Raw genomic sequence first — 17,085 nt, forward strand, 5'->3', positions numbered from 1 at the left:
TAATATTTAAAGAGTATCCCATTTAACATTTAAATATATTTAAATATATCTCTATCTCTATCTCTATCTATATATCTATCTCTATCTCTATCTATATATCTATCTATCTATCTATCTATCATCGATGTTGTCTATTCCCTTAACTATTCTGGGTCTGAAATCTTTGTAAAGGCAATTTAGAGATTGTTGAATGTAAAAGTGAAGTTATGTTGTTTAGTTTTCTTGTACATTATCAGATTTGGATTTTTAGCATTTTTTTCAAGTTTATTTATCTTGAAAGAGAGAGAGAGAGAGAGAGAGAGAGAGCGCATGTGAGAGGGCCAGAGAGAGAGGAAGAGAGAATTCTAAGCAGGCTCCACTCCATCAGCATGGAACCAGCACCATGAGATCATGACCTGAGCCGAAATCAAGAGTCAGGTGCTTGACTGATTGAGCCACCAAGGTGCCCTTCACATTTGTTGTTTTTAAACTAAATCTGAAATTAAATCATAATGGCTAAAAATTCACCATGGTAAGCATGATGGCATTTCTATATGGCATTTCCAGCAATACCTAAAGTTAGAAATAGAGGTAGTGTTCTTGGACAGACTATTTTAATAGGGAAACTAAATAAGATGAGTATATGACATAAAATTCTCCGTAAATTGCACCTTTTACCTAACCATCACTCTTGGTAGAAAACTGTCTCTGCTCTATCTCTATTCATCACCTGTTTAGCTGACACATACTATTCTTTTTATTTACAAATGTGGAACTGTGTACAATAAACTACTCTTTTTAGGAGACCGCTTAACTTCATTCCTATTTCTTGGAGTTTAGGTTACCAATAATATGGTTTAGTTAGAGTTTAAAAACTTAGTGTGAAATTGCAAGGAACTAAGGGAAATAAAATGAAGTAAAACTGTGGTAATCAAAAGAATCAAAATCAAGGAGACAATATAGAAACCTGAGTTTTGATAAGAAACTTATGTATTTAAATTTTTAAATTTTAAATTATTTAAAAATTAAATTAATTACATTAATTTTAACTAAATTTTGTATAGTCAAGTTAACTTTTTAGTGAAATTCAATGGGAGGATTTGAGAAGGGGAGGCAACTTAGCTAGAATATTGACTCAGTGTGTTTCAAATTAACATCCAAAAAAACATTCTTTAGTGTAATATGAGGTCTGCTGTAATTTTCACCTCAAATTGTTACCGTTCATGTTTAAGGTTGACGAAAGCAGGTTGGGGAAAATCTCAAGGTGCCAACAAGTGGTAAGAATTTCTCAGGGCAGGACTGCAAAGCACAAAAGAAGTAGTTAGAAATTTGATGTGAGTTGGATAGCTATATTAAAATTTACAACCTGAGTAGTCATTATTATTCCCACTGTACAAATGAGGAAACCAAGGCTTTGAGATTCTATATAACTTCCCAATGGGTCCACAGCTAGTTAGTGGTAGAGCTGGCATTGAATTCCAGGCTCTCCTTATTCAACAGCTTGAACTGTTTATGGCACATTATATTGTGTTGGCACACAAACCAGCTGCATTCATTATTTAAATAAAAACCAGTTAATTGAGCATAAATTATGTGGTATAACTCATGATATGTTCTTGAAGTGGGACAGTAAAACAAGACACTCAGATTTCTGCCCTCAAGTAGTTCAAACCTAGGAAGAGAAAGCTTCGTAAACAGACACTTAGAGGCAGTGTCATCAGGGTGACAGTGGAGGTATTGCACCATGGAATAAAAGGGTAGATGCTGAATATACTGTCTTAAATGACAAGTTGAAAATGTTTCCAGGTAGGTAGGCTGCAGGGAAAAATATATTCCAGGAAAGGAAAATTACTTATGTTAAAATCACAAAACATGATGTCACATGATGTCTTAGGGAATAGCAGGCGAACGAACTTTCATGGACTGGTATAGAGGCAGTAAAGTGAGGTGGTGAATACAATCATGAGTTCTCTATGGTCATGATGGCAATATTTAAAAATTGTGTTTATGAGTATTTTTATCCCCATTTTCCAACAGAATAGTGTCCATTATCTCTAGCGCAACATTAAAGGCTATTTGTAGCTAGCCCCTGCTTACATACCCCATGTCATCTCCTTCCATGCTCTCTTCATAGATAAACCATCTGTCCTTTATCCAAACTAATATTCTTGTGTAGTGCTTACTGTGAGTCAATCATTCTTATAAGTACTTAAAATATACTAACATTTTTTTTCTTTTTTCTTTTGAAATAATTTTAAATTTATAGAAATGTTGCGTGAATAGTACAAAACAGAACAAAACTCCTGTGTATCTTTCATTCAGAGGCTCCATGAAAGTTTTGATAATCATTCCTAATGACCTTTATAGCAAAAAAAAAATCAGTTCAGGATAAAGCCTTCGCTTTTTGTCCTATCTCTCTAGTCTCCTTCAATCTAAAACATTTCCTTTGTCATTCCATGACTTTCATGACTTTTATGTATGGATATTGATGGGTACTATTTTATAGAATGTCCCTTCACTTGGGTTTTTTTGGGGGAGGTATTTCCTTATGGTTAGTTGCACATTATTTATTTTTGGCCAAATATATAGTGATATTTTATTATTTTCATTGCATTCTTTTGTGGATCAGATGGTGTTAGTTTTAAGTTTCATCACTAGTGGTCTTGACTTGGATTTGCCTATGATGATTCTCATGTTTCTCCAGTATAAAATTACTTTTTCTTTCCTAATAAGTATTTTGTGAGGAGCTTCCTTGAGGCTGTGTAAAGTCCTGTTCTTTCTGACACTTTCACCCATAGTGTCAAATATCCTTGTTGTTTCTTGCAAGAATTACAATTATTATAGTTGTCAAGTGGTGACAACTTACTGATCTTACTGATCTTTCCATACATATTTGCTAGTTGTCCCTTTACTATAAGGAAAAGCTTTCTCTTCTTTTCAATTATTAATTAATTCATTTATGTCAGCATCTACTCATGGCTTCTACATTTCACTCAGTGGATTAGAATCTATCCCTCTCACAGATTATTTTGATGTTCAAACTGTTCCAGACTTGACGAGTCAGAGCCCATCCAAGCTGCTTTCTGCATCCTTCTTTGAACACTTCTTTACTTTCTCATACTGTGTGTTCCAGTCCCGGAATCAGCTGTTTCTCCAAAAAGACTTTGTTTCTCTTGTTGGACAGTTATAGATGCCAAGACCTAGGTACTCAACCATAACTACTGCAATATCACTACTTCCAAGCTCTCTCAAGGATAGAACTAAAAAATATGTGTTTGTATACCAATACTTCTATACATGAATATGCATATATGTGTATATGTATTCATTTAATTTATATTATTCTCTGTGTTGAAACCCTTAAGCTTCTACTGGTAACTCTAATTCACCATGAAGTTCATATTTGTGCTTTTCTTTTCAAAGCATGAAAAATTCTGGCTGTCCTTATCCTCAATACATTACCTTTTTCTCAATTTCTTTGCATATACTCAATCCCCTAATCCACTAGGCCACTGACACACTCAGCTCCTTTTGGGTTATCTTCTCCCTCTGGTCTAATGTCACTTTTTTATGTAGGTTCCAGCTACCACCAGCCTGCTTGCTCAACTCACTGGGGCTGCTGTAGGCTATTTTACTAGGTTGGAAGAAAGAAATTAGCGAAGGAAGATAGACTGATTTCTTACTATATTTCTTTTTATAATCTTGCCAATGCTGTGATACAGTACTATTATTTCTATTTTGTAGATTGGGAAAATGAGGTACTTAATGGCTGGATAACTTGTCTAGAGTCACACATTTAACTAGGGCTAGGATTCAAACAAATTCGGGTATTGTGACTCTAGAGCACACACTCAGAACCACTACATTTTTCTGTCTCTCTTAGGCAGATAGAAGATGTTTACAAGGGTATATCTGTGGCACAGAAAAAAATCTAAACTAGAGACGCAGGTTTGGGGTAGGAGGATGTTAATTTTTAAGTTCTGTGTTGTATTCATGGCACTGGAATTGAATACTAGTAAGAGAGGAAGTAGAAGAGGCAAGGATAAAGATCCAATATGCATAAAAGAAAGAAGGGACTGGTACAGAGAGACCATAGGTTGATAAAGAGAAAAAAATGATTGACCAGAAAGGTAGGAAAAAAAACCTAACATGACAAAATGGTGCTTAAGCAAGAAGCTAGCATAAAAAACTCTCACTAGATTTCATGATTCAGTCACTGCTGCTTATTTGATTCTGTACTTCATGTGATTTACTAGCAGTCTGTCTCTGTAAGTAGAAAATGGTGAAAACACTTCAAGGTGTACCCACTTGTACACCTCAAACAATTCTCTGTGTAGAGCAAGTAGTCAATATGAAGCTATCAAATTTTCAAAAGAAATTGAGATGAACTTAAATCATTATTTAACTTTACAAAAGAAGAGAACAGAAAAGAATAGAAATTAAAGGAGAAACGTTTTAGGATCTTGGATTCCAAAAGAGAAAGAGAGAAGAGATAGGGAGTTCTTTTTGATAGTGTTTTGGAGAAGATTAAAGAAGGAAACACTTTGAGATTGCTTAATTTGCTTCTAGAAAGAAAACAAATTGTTTTACTAGAACTCTGAAAAGTGATAATTTATTTAATCTTAAAAACTGCTTCATGATGTAAAAAATGTTATTTTTCTCACTTTATAGACAAAAATGTTAAGAAAAATTAAACATTTTGCCTAAAATCACACAACCAGGGAGTGGCAGACATGAGCTCCAAATCTATGAACCTTTCATTCCAGTGTCCTAGTGCTTTGCATGGGAGCTTTAAATACACATATAGTTTAAGATCACATGTATTTCAAAATTATATTATTAATGAGCCTGAAAAAAAATGTACCTGTGAGAACAGAGAAGAGAGATGAGAACAAAGGGAGAAGATCGCATCTTGTAGAGGAGGGGCAGTTTGTTATTCAGGAGTGCAGCAAAAATAGCAGTAATAGAAGAGTAGGGGGAGGGAGAGTGAAGGCAGCAGTTAACAGTTACAATAGTTGTAGTAGCTGTTGAGGGGTGCCCACTCTATGTCATGCATTGCTTCATACAGTACATAATATCTGTTTACATTTTTTTTTTCTGGAAGGAATTCCTATTTTTTTAGATCTGGGATTGCTTCTAACTACTAATTATTTTTCTTCAGCCTCTGGCATTTGAGATAAGATGGACAAGAAAATTTTTCCACTTTTCAAATTCTCCCCACAAAATGACCTTTAGTGTTCTGGTTCAGTTTTTAATGACAGGCAGGATATAACTGCTCTCATCCATTTCAAGCATCCATGAATTGTTATTGTTTTCTCTCTCCATTATCATTTAGACAATCAATACATGTTTAGCTTCTTCAATAAATAAGTCAGTGATTTCAGAGCCTTCACCATTACTTGAACTCTCTCTAGTTGTGTCTTTCTGGTAATAAAGGGATGAAAAACAATCATATGGTTTTCCAGAAATCATCATTAGTTGTGTAAAAGAAGGATTTTCATTTTGTTTTTCATGGTACAATGTCTCTGAACTTCACTCAAAATAATTGTGTGTGTGTGTGTGTGTGTGTGTGTGTGTGTGTGTGTGTACTATCACAGGGTGTATTCAATACATATTACAACTTTATCTCTTAGTAGGCATTTCTTTATTTTTCCCCTTGTATATCACTGCCCCCCACCCCAGACATGGGAGAGGAAGATAAGTATTCATATATGCTAAATATAATGGAATTTCCAATATATGCCCAAGACAAAAATAAAGTAATTATTTAAACACAGACCTGGTATGGGGCGCCTGGGTGGCGCAGTCTGTTAAGCGTCCGACTTCAGCCAGGTCACGATCTCGCGGTCTGTGAGTTCGAGCCCCGCGTCGGGCTCTGGGCTGATGGCTCAGAGCCTGGAGCCTGTTTCCGATTCTGTGTCTCCCTCTCTCTCTGCCCCTCCCCCGTTCATGCTCTGTCTCTTTCTGTCCCAAAAATAAATAAACGTTGAAAAAAAATTAAAAAAAAATAAATAAACACAGACCTGGTTTAAAGAAAAATTTAAACAACAATGTAAGTCATATGTGAGATATAGTTAGTTTTTGCTGCCATAAAACTTACCTCAGAGCTAGCGATTTAAAATATAGCTGTTGAGGTGCACCTGGGAGGCTCAGTTGATTGAGTGTTCAACTTTGGCTCAGGTCATGATTTTATGGTTCATGAGTTCGAGCCCTGCATCGAGCTCACTCCTGTCAGCGTAGAGCCCACTTCAGATCTTCTGCCCCCTCTGCCCCTTCCCTGCTTGTGTGCTCTCTCTCTCTCTTAGTCAAAAATAAATCAAAATGTAAAATATAGCCATTTACTTATTTTACAATTTTGTAGAATGGTGATCTGGGCTGGCCCTTTTTGGACCATTCTTCTGGTCTAGATATGACTTGGTTAATCTCAGCTGGGCTCACTCATACTTCTCTCAGTAGCTGACTGGTTATCTATGGAATGGCTGGTTTCTAATGTCTTTGGCTGTGACATTCGGGATGACTGGGGTCCCCGTCAACAAAGTTTCATAACCTCTAGCAGGCTAGGCAAGTATTCGGATGATGGTAGATTTTCAGAGCAGTACAAAGGCTCATCCCAATGGGTAAGGGCTTTTTATATTCACTGCCCCATATCATATTTGTCAAACTGTGTCAGGTTTGTAAGTCTCATAGCCAAGGCCAGAGTCATTGTGGGAAAGCAACCAACAAAGTGTGAGGATAAAAGGGAGATGTGAACAAATTTGTGAAAGTTGCACTTAAATGGCCAAGTAGATAGCATAATATATATAATTATATATATTGGAGGAATGTTGATCAAACAACACTTTACCAAAATCTATAAAAGCTGAAGTTATTCTTTTTAAAAAAATACTTTTGTTATTTTTAGAGAATCTCTAATTACTAGAGATTAAAGTGTTCTCAAAATTATAAGGAATCTAAGTGAATTATAAGATATGACCTTAGCCTGTCATAAGATACAAATAATCTTTTGGGACCAATAGGAACTGTACACCTAAGCAAATATGAAATGATAGAAAAAATAGTAATAAAATGTCTCATTAATTTATTGAAACTAGATTGTAATGTGGATATTTTGAAGAAAATAATATGCTTTCCTTTATTGTCTTTCTAAATACATGACATTGGTTTCTATTTGATTCTAGATATCTGATCCAGTATGAGTCTGATCTAGTCAAGAATATAGGCAATTTTAGGAAATTTAATCCATGTAAAATGAGAGGTTTAACAGATAATTATTGAGCAACCATAAATGAGCAAATTTACCATCTACAAAATAGACTAAAACAGTAAGACAGAATTCTTGTAAGTAAGGCCAATGTATTAGGAGATTTTCCAATATCTATTACATTTCCTTTAGTTTATTGAGGGTCAAGTCTTGAGAATTCAGCCCTAGAATTCTCCAGGTATGTAGAGAAAATTACTACCATTGCCTGTTATGATTTAATTATGGTGTTGAAGTTGGAAATGAGGATAAATCAGAAAGGAAGTATCACTAAAATGAAAGCCTACCTCACTCCTGCTCTGTCCCTACTGAGGACTCTAGGAGGAAGCTCAGAATACTAAGAGTCAGAACAGACAATAATGTGCCTTGATTTATCAGTATTGAGCTGCTTTGGATTCTTCTTCCTAAAACTCCAGGGATTGTTAAGACTGGGCCCAGAGTGGCTGGAAGTCTGTGTTAGAAACTAACAGAAGGGGCCACTACAGAAGGGATGAAGTCAGCTGAGTATGGTACACCTTCTGCATCAGGGCCAGTGTAACTCCAAAGAGAACCAAGAGCCATCTTGATCACCAATGAAGGCCAAAGTAAGAGGTTTCTACAAGGGCATGCAATTGTACCAAACCCAAGCCTAGAGAGATACCCCATGATACATACCCAAAACAGAGGCACAACAAACAAGCATGCAGACGACACTCAGGTAAAAAATAAATTGTTTCCATCCACCCCAGGAACCAAGAGACTGTGAATCTTTTCCTTTAATATGATATTGAGTAATCTGTATCCCTACTACCTAGACCTACATGCCATCTTGGGAAGGGAAAGAGAAAAAGTAAGAAGATTAGAAATATGTTACTGTTATAGATTTCTTTTTCCAGTTAAAGTGAGCAAAAGTAAAGGCATTATTTAATTATTCAATGAGACTGAATTTCAATCTGAATTAAACATTTAGTTTTCATGCCCAAACCCCTTCATCATGATCTGGTGAAGATGAATGTATGTATAAAATATAAATACTTTGTTTTAGATGTTAGAATTTTGATGTGTGTTAAGACTGATAACCTGGAATATGTCCCTGCTTTATGTTTTAAAATAAATATACATTATATTTACTTATTCCTTTGACTATTTTGCACCACCATTTTTTTATGTTTTATTTTTTTCACAAATGTGGTACCTATGATACAACATGAGTAAAATAAATTTATTGAATAATTTCATGCTATTTGTCATTGACTATGTATAAATGATGATAGCTAGCTTTCTGGCTTGAAAAATCTAGATAAATGGGAGTACCATTCACTGAGAAAGAAAAACAGAAGTGCATGATACTTGGATGGTATATGTTTAAAAGTTCAGTTTTAGATCTGTTTTGTTTGAGGGGTTTGAGTCATCCTGTAGAAAACATTATGTAGGCTACTGGCTTTGCAGTGCTACAAATGTTAGGATGGGATCCTAACTTACAGGATTAATTTTTTTTTTCAAGATTTACATTTACTTAGACTTAAAGTGACTTCATTACAAAAAAGTAAAATGATCAAGGTTGTTCATTTTTCAGAGTTACACTAGCACTGAATTTGGTGCTTTGATATTTGTTTTATTCAATTTAAATACATATGCTTTTATAGTATATAACCTATTGATTTTCTTTTGGTATAATTCAACTCTTGCTGATGTTTCTTCTTTGCATTCTTGTGCCCTCTAACCACAGGCCCTTGGACTGTCTGAAATGCTCTTCTCTGTACCTCAGAGAACTTTCTTTCCACTTCCTGTTATCATCCATAGTTAGTTTCTACGTTTTCCAAGGAGTCCTTTCTTACTTTCCCAATGGAGCTACTTGCTCCTTATCACTCTTAGAGAACAGTATATCTCTCTTTGTTGTCATTTACCACAGTTTCATTGTTACTCTATTTGTGTTTATTTGGTTAATATTTTACTCCCCCTTAGGATGTTGTGTTCACTTTGGCCTACCTCAATACCTAATCGAAAATCTGTCACAGTAGTGCTCAGTAAATATTTGTGAAAGAAAAACTAAATGAATCAGAGAATGGCTGTTAAGGTATAAAGTATTTAAGTAAAACACTTCATAAGTTCACTTCATTAGTGCATAACTCTTTCTATAACTCTTTCTATACTTATACCACTAAATTTCTCTTGTATGAATGATGGCTTTAAGATATCATTTTTCATGGGCTCTTTCTAAAATTTGCTTTAAGTTTCTGTTTTCTTTTATGGAAAATACTAAAACTAAGTTCATTTGTTCTTGTTGACTTTGAATCATTATAAGCATATTTAATCATACTCTGTGTTATTAGAGTTGGTGTTTCCCCTTACTGTTTTCTTCTGCAACCTTTAAAGCCAAAGTATCATTCTTTTTTTTTTTAATTTTTAAATTTTTTTTTATTTTACAAAAATATACAGCTTTTAATTTTTATTTTCTGGATAAAGAAAGTTGCCTAAATTTAAATAAAAACACAACTAGATTTATAGGAAGAAAGAACAAAAGACAATCACAATAGTGAAACGATTTAGAACACAGAGTCAGAGTTTTTGGATAAAACAGTGTTGAACACTCATACTTAGAAATGTGTAATAATTATTTTCACTTTGCACTTTCAAAAAGCTTAAAAGCATTAATAAAAACAGATTTAGGGAGGTCAGTTCTACACTTCTCTTTTCTTCATTTTATTTTTGTTAATTTTATTTTTAATTTTTTAAAATTTACATCCAAATTAGTTAGCATATAGTGCAACAATGATTTCAGGAGTAGATTCCTTAGTGCCCCTTACCCATTTAGCCCACCCCCTCCTCCCACAACCCCTCCATCAACCCTCAGTTTGTTCTCCATATTTATGAGTCTCTCTGTTTTGTCCCCCTCTCTGTTTTTATAAAACAAAAATAATGTGAAAAAAATAACATAATTCTTTTATATGTCAAATTCCACCTTTTCTCAGAGTCCTTTGATACTAAACCTTTCTTCCTCCCTTAGATTGCTGCTTTTATCTGCTGTTGTCAAGCAAATAAGACATCCGAGCTTTTAAAAAAAGAGGCAAAATATGAATCAACAAGGAACTAAGTATAAATTTTAGGACTGAAGTAGAAAGCACTAAAGCAGAAATTTAAGGATTATTTCAAATATGCAACAAACTTTTTTGCTTATGTTTGAGTTTATAGATTTATTAAGTGTATTGCTTTTTTCTTAAATCTAACCCTAGAGAAGCAAGGTCTTCTCAAAGGGAAATAATTAGGAGATAGTTTGATGGACCTTACCTGTGAAAAGTCTAGAGTTACCAATTTCCAGTTATAAAATAAACAAGTCATAGAGTTCAAAAGTACAGCATAGGGATATAGTCAGTAATATTGTAATAGCTTCACATGGTGACTACACTTATGGTGAGCATTGACTATGTACAGAATTGCTGAATCACTGTGTTGTACACCTGAAACTAATATAACATTGCATGTCAACCAACTTCAATAATAATATATCTAGCTGTTGGAATCATGAGAGTATAATCAAGATACCACTTCTCATATGGCGTTATGAATCCAAAACTAAGACAGTAGAACTACAATGAAATAAGCATAAGCTAGTGGAACTCACATGTATGAAAAGCCACCAAATCTCATAACCTCTTATAGAGCTTTTAATAATTCTCCTCATCTTACTTTCAGAGAAGTGCAACAAACAAATGCTACTAGATCTAGATCTGGAAGGGTGTCTCTTACGTCTTTGTGTGTATAAAGCCCCACAAGTGATCCAATTGCAATACTGGATCAAGAAAGAGCATTATCAACCAGCCAGCTGCTGAATTTATAAATGTTTACAGGGTGATTTCACTAGAAATTTTCATTCTTGACTCTGAAACAAGCAGCCTACTGCATGATGGTGAAATTTTCTCTGGCACTTATATTATAGAGGTTGGACTGACTATTTCCCAAGGGTAAATGGAGATTACTCTATTCCACACATTTATGAGATTGTCTTAGTATGTCAGAGTCAGATTTCTATTCTTACCATTTTTCATTATTGTCAACTTTATAACTTCAGTCAATTATAGGGCTGCGTTATAAGATGTAGATTATATCAACCTTTTAAATTGGATAGACTGAGAATTTAAACCTTTCAGTTCCAACACTAGAAAGTAAACAGGTTAATAACGTATGACAAGAATGTTGAGACTGTAGAGGAAAAGTTTAGCTAAACTGGGGTTTTCTCTACTAATTAATAAAGACAGCAGTAGACTCAAGGAACCTTTTAAATCCCCGTGAAAATGGTGTCTATTTTTCAAATGCTCAGTATCAGTTAATATCACATTTTTGTCTAGAAAACTTAGGCTCAATCTGTGTTGTTGAATAATTTAGGGACAATGATATATGGTTTGCCACATATACCCATGATAATATGAATCAATTTAGCAGGGAGGATAATGTTTTGAATCTTTTAGTTTCCTAGTAATTTTATAGTTTAATATAACTAAATTATTATTTTTCTTACTTTTATTTTGTATAGTTCAATTTTCCACAAATATAGTAAGTCCAGACATCAAAATGATACCAGTAAATACATAAAGAGTGTCCTTTAGGAAAGTTAAATTTGACTTTGGCCATCATAATTCTATCTTAGATTTCACTGCTGAGAAACTGGTAACCTATACATCACTTAGTTCAGTGAATACTGACCTTTCCTCTATATTGATTATAATATATATTATTACTATAATATTTGATTGGTAAAGTGAATCCTAGTCTAGACTCTAGATGCAGACCTCCTGGATTCAATTCTGGCCCCTTAATTACATGCTCTGGGATTATAAGCAAGTTCCTTAATTATTTTGTGCCTTCGTTTCTCATATGCAAAATAAGCACAAAACAATCATACCTTACACGGTTGTTAGGAGGATTAAAAAGTTTCTGCATATAATATGCTTAACACAATAAATAACCAGTAAATGTTAGTTTGTATAAGTATATGTAACAGTAATACTATTCCTAATGCCAGAGTTTTAAGTGGAATGTAGAGGAATGCACTACTTTAACTCTATGATTGATATCATGAAATACTGAATTTAATTTAATTTATCCTAAAATCAAGAGAAGACACATTTTAGTAAAGTGAGGACTAGAATGGAGAGAAACTGTGGGAAAACAATTCTGTTTGGATCTTTCTTCAATTTTTGGAGACTCCTTAAAATGCATCTAAACAACAATTAGTTTGTTTTATAGAAAACATTTTATGAAACTATTTTATGAAAATTGTTTTATAGAAAACAAAGCATGGTGTTGAAAATACAAGAACCTCAATGAAAAAGAACAGTAAGAACACAAAATTATTTTGTATGTAATGTAAGAAGTCTTTCGGAAGGTTCTTTTAGTTCTCAATTTAGAGGCATCATGAGTGCTCAGAGTTATTGAGAAACTCTTTTATTGCATCACATCGAGGGAAAGAAATAGCAATGTAAGTGGACTGCTTCCTACTGTCTGTCAATTAGTAGGCTGAAGAAGACTATAGTGGACTGCATTAGGAGAAGTCCTTCATAAAGTTGAAGATTCTCAATGTACCACTGGGTGAAAAGCTAATCTATTTGATGCTTAGTAGTATGCTAAATGAGAAAGGAAAACCTTGATCACATTTAGAGAGAATTAGAAACACAGAATAGTGCCAACTTAGAATCTGACTATACAAGTGAAACCTACTAATTGTTGACCTGAGCACAGTTATGTGAATCTTAACTTTATTTCCACCCAATGCCCAAGCAAATTGACATTTCAGAAATTGTATAAAAAAGAGCCAGATTAATTTCCAATCTCTTTTAAGATTAACATTAATAAATATGTAATAAATAATATTTATGGAATGCTTACTGTGTGGCAGGTACTATTCTAAATATTTGACAAAGTTTAAGTCACTTAGTCTTCACAACAGCCCTGTCAAGTAGATATTGTTATTCTATCTACTTTATAGATGAGGCAACTGAGGCACATAGAGGTTAAGTCAGCATCCAATGCTTCTGCTTATAACTAACATTGAAATAAAGGAATGTGTTTTTTATCTGCTTGTTTTGATGTCATATAAAAAGAACAGATAACAGTAATAAGAGTTACAAAATGATTTTTTGATTAATTGAAAAATATTGCTGTATTATTTATTACTATTTCAGTCATTCTCAAAGAAGCTAGAAGGAATTACCAGCAGGAACCTTAAATGTGAATAAAAAGGCTACAGCAGTTACATTTCTGCATGGAGTTATATTGGGGTGAATAAGGAAATAAACATAAGAAAGATACAATTTCACATATTAAAAGGACAGTTTACACCCATACATGCATTTATGTGCTCCAAATTAGGCACAATTCTGAATGTTCATTTTCAAAGTAGAAGGAAGAGTCTATGTTATTATCTCAGGGTATAATCATTTTACAAAGTGAAGAAAATTATATTTTGAAATTTTGAATCTGTTTACCCGTATTTCTTTGGTACTTTCATAGGAGAAAATAATTTTTCTCCTCTCCTTCAGGTTTGGGTGAAAAGCTCCCATTTTAAAGAAAAGCAGTGCAAAATTGTGAGCTCTGAATCGTCACTGTTGTTCTACATCCTGAGGATCGGTTTGAGACATTGAAAACTGCCCAACTACACACTTGAGCTGTGTCTGCAATTGTGTAATTTACTTAGGGTGCCACTGCTGAAAGCATCTTAATTGCTTGGTTTGTTTTGCCTTACCTCCTCACCTTTTCTCTTACCTTCTTTGCCGTGGTTCTGTCTGGTTACCGAGCATGCTGTTCCCATGAGTTCAAGCTCCTTTTTTTTTTTTTTTTCAGTGTTCTTGTTAAACAGCACACATATTTATAAAGTTAGGACTTCAGAGAAACTTCACAGTGCCTAATACTGCATATTTAACAATGAGACTTTAACTACCCACTTTGAAAGCCATGGCATACCATTTATGAAAACGAATCCTGTGGACCTCTTTCAGGTTAGTAGCCTATCCGGACATTAATTAGATTAAGATGTTATCATATCTTTTTACTTTGAAATGTTAGTTTTCACTTCCAGAACTCAGCCATATTATGTGTCTCTGCCTAGTTTTTAGACTACTTTACAGCCCAATTCAAATTTGGGATTCAAACTTACTTCCTCATAATGTCTGCCTTGCTATTAACGCCACATCACTCTAGCTCTCTTTTATGTCTTGTTAACAATTCTGGATCCAACTGAGTCTCTGTCACTTTACCTTGGTTGGCATCTTTATGGCAATAGTGCAAATATCCATTCACCTGGGAGAAAATGTTCTCTTTTTTCCACATTTCCCTTTTAGAATCCCCAGTTGCAGATAGTACTCAGTAGAATTACTCAAAGCAGTCCTCTTTTTCTTTAATGCAGTCCTCTTATATACTTTACATGTTCCTCTGTGTTAAATACAAAGAGCAGTTTGCTTCTTCCATTTATTGAGTAGCTACAATTTGCCAGACGTCATGAAGGAACCTAAACATACCATAGAGAGCTTATGCTCAAGTGGAGAAGACAGTTAATAAATAAGGAAATACATGATAAGAAAGCAAATTGTAGATTTTGGAGAGTGAGACAAAGCAAACAGGGTGTTATGATAGAGCGTATTGGAGGGTGGGGGGTATTGATATATGGCAGAAGTTTACTTAGCATGAGTCAGCACCAGAGAGGGCATGTCCTTTTTCTGAAAGATGAGAAGGGGCCAGCTGAGTAAAGACCTTGGGGATGACACTGTGTGCAGAAGCAGTGGCAGGTGCAACAGAAAGCTTCAAGAGATTCCTTGACACATGGAAGGAATTGAAACACTAGATGAGATTGAAGAGGTTGGAAGTATCCTGATTACAGATGACTATGCAGTGAATGATACAACAGGGTTTCTGTTCTTTTCAATAGTGATGATAAGCCATGATAAATTATCAACAGTCTCTCCTAGACTCCCATGGAATGAAAGGCCTACATAGGTAGAATACATTACTTGGGCCAGAATCTGTGGCCAAACAACAGTATATTTGTGTAAAAAAATGGGCTATTAAGATGATTAATTCACAGCTCTAATTACCTGTATCCTACTCTTTCCAACAAAATCAAATGGACCAGGCTACCTAATATATTGTATATCCATAAAATACATGAGCTGTAAATATATTGATCTACTTATGGGGGACTTTACAGTACATTTGATAATAATAATTGAGTCAGTGTTACTATATCTGTTTTTTATACTTTTATGAGAAAGATGATGACATTTGTTTAAATGTATGTAGTATACTTGGTATAAATGTACCTTTTACAAAGAAAGAATATACATCTTGTTAGAATCTTTTCTGGGCCTTTAATTTAAGTAGTATTACAAATGTAGTCCCTATCCATGAGGTGAGAAAAACACAACAGGCCTTTGACTAATACTTTGCCAAATGATCATGAACATATATCAACGCTTATCTGTACAGGTGGTTCTTGTACAGGAAACAGCATTATGCACACTTTGACTAAAGGTCACAGAGGAATAAATAAAGTTCTTTTTGAACTCGGCAAGAATTTATGGGAATGTAGCTTACTTTAAATAACAAAGTGGCAGCCTAACCCTCAAAATTCTCCATTGTATACACTCATTTCACTGACTTGACTCATTATGGAGATAAACTGGTCCTGACTGAAAGAGAAGGAAGTTTGTGTTGAAAGATGTATTACTAATAACCCTTTAGTTAATACTGGCATGAGATGCTTCTCAAGAACACTGGTCTGAAAGTTTCTTATCTTTTGGGGATTCAAACAGAAGAAGAAATCCAACAGTCAGTGATTCGAGAGTCAGTTTGTCTCTCTCCCTATCTGTCTGCCTATCTGCCTGCCTATCTATCTATCTGTCTATCTATCTATCTATCTATCTATCTATCTATCTATCTATCTATCATCTGTCTATCTATTCTACTTTAAAATGAAGTTTAATGTAGAATTTGGGCAAATGTGTAAATTATACCTTAAAATAAAGGACTCAGTTTTAAGGTTGCTTCTGATGGAGTCCTCTGCCCAATTTTGGTTTCTTATTAGAGTTTTTTCTGCTTCTTGAGTTGATGTTTTGTTTTTGTTTTGTTTTTTTCTTTGCTCTTTCTCTTGGTAGAGTAGGTATAGCAGCAAAGGTATCATAAAAAAATAATTTCTGTATAATTTTATTCTACGTGTGGATAGAAAATATGTTTACAAATATAATCAACATAATATTTTACTCATATTTTTAAGAATTTATTTTCTAATTTGACAGGTGTATATTGAATAAATAATTCCTGCACCAGGAATGTCCCATGTACTTCATTCATGTGTGTTGCAGGATTTATCTAACCACTTGCCTGTGCATGAACCACAGTCTATCTCAGTTTCCTTATAAATTAAAATGCTTCAGTGGACATTTTTCAATAGATATCCTTGTAGACATGTTTTTTGAAAAGTCCATGGTCTTAATCGTCATAATATATACTCTAAAACAAGGAGGGAACATCTTTTCAGTGTAGGTAAGTTATGTTTGACAGATAGTAATTGATGACTTAACCCCACAGAGAGAGGTGACCGGGGGACTAGGGTTGATGTTTGAAATTCTTAAGGAGCTAAGCATAACACCAAACACTGAGGATCTTGCTCCTACATCAGTGATGACAGATTCTACAGGCCATATCTACATTGATATTTGTGGAATTTATAAATATGAAAATGAGATATATACCTAGTCTATGAGGATGGGTTGGTGTATCTATCAACTTTCCTACCCATTTAACTACTATATATCTTCTCATAGAAATTGCTTTTTAGTTGTCCCTTTTTCCATACACCAATATCTTAGTCCACATTTTTT

At 34.2% G+C, this 17,085-nt stretch overlaps 1 long non-coding RNA gene across 1 annotated transcript in view; it reads left to right on the top strand.

Moving 5' to 3' along the window:
- The window catches only part of LOC123380039, a 192,733-nt gene extending 176,652 nt beyond the window's left edge, over nt 1-16,081 (top strand). Inside the window, exon 3 of the long non-coding RNA XR_006585285.1 lies at nt 14,054-16,081. This is a non-coding gene — a long non-coding RNA (uncharacterized LOC123380039). The remainder of the gene's footprint in view (nt 1-14,053) is intronic.
- The last annotated feature ends 1,004 nt before the right edge of the window (nt 16,082-17,085 follow it).

This window comes from Felis catus, chromosome A1 (genome assembly GCF_018350175.1).
Source record: "Felis catus isolate Fca126 chromosome A1, F.catus_Fca126_mat1.0, whole genome shotgun sequence".
In the NCBI taxonomy this organism is placed as follows: Eukaryota; Metazoa; Chordata; class Mammalia; order Carnivora; family Felidae; genus Felis; species Felis catus.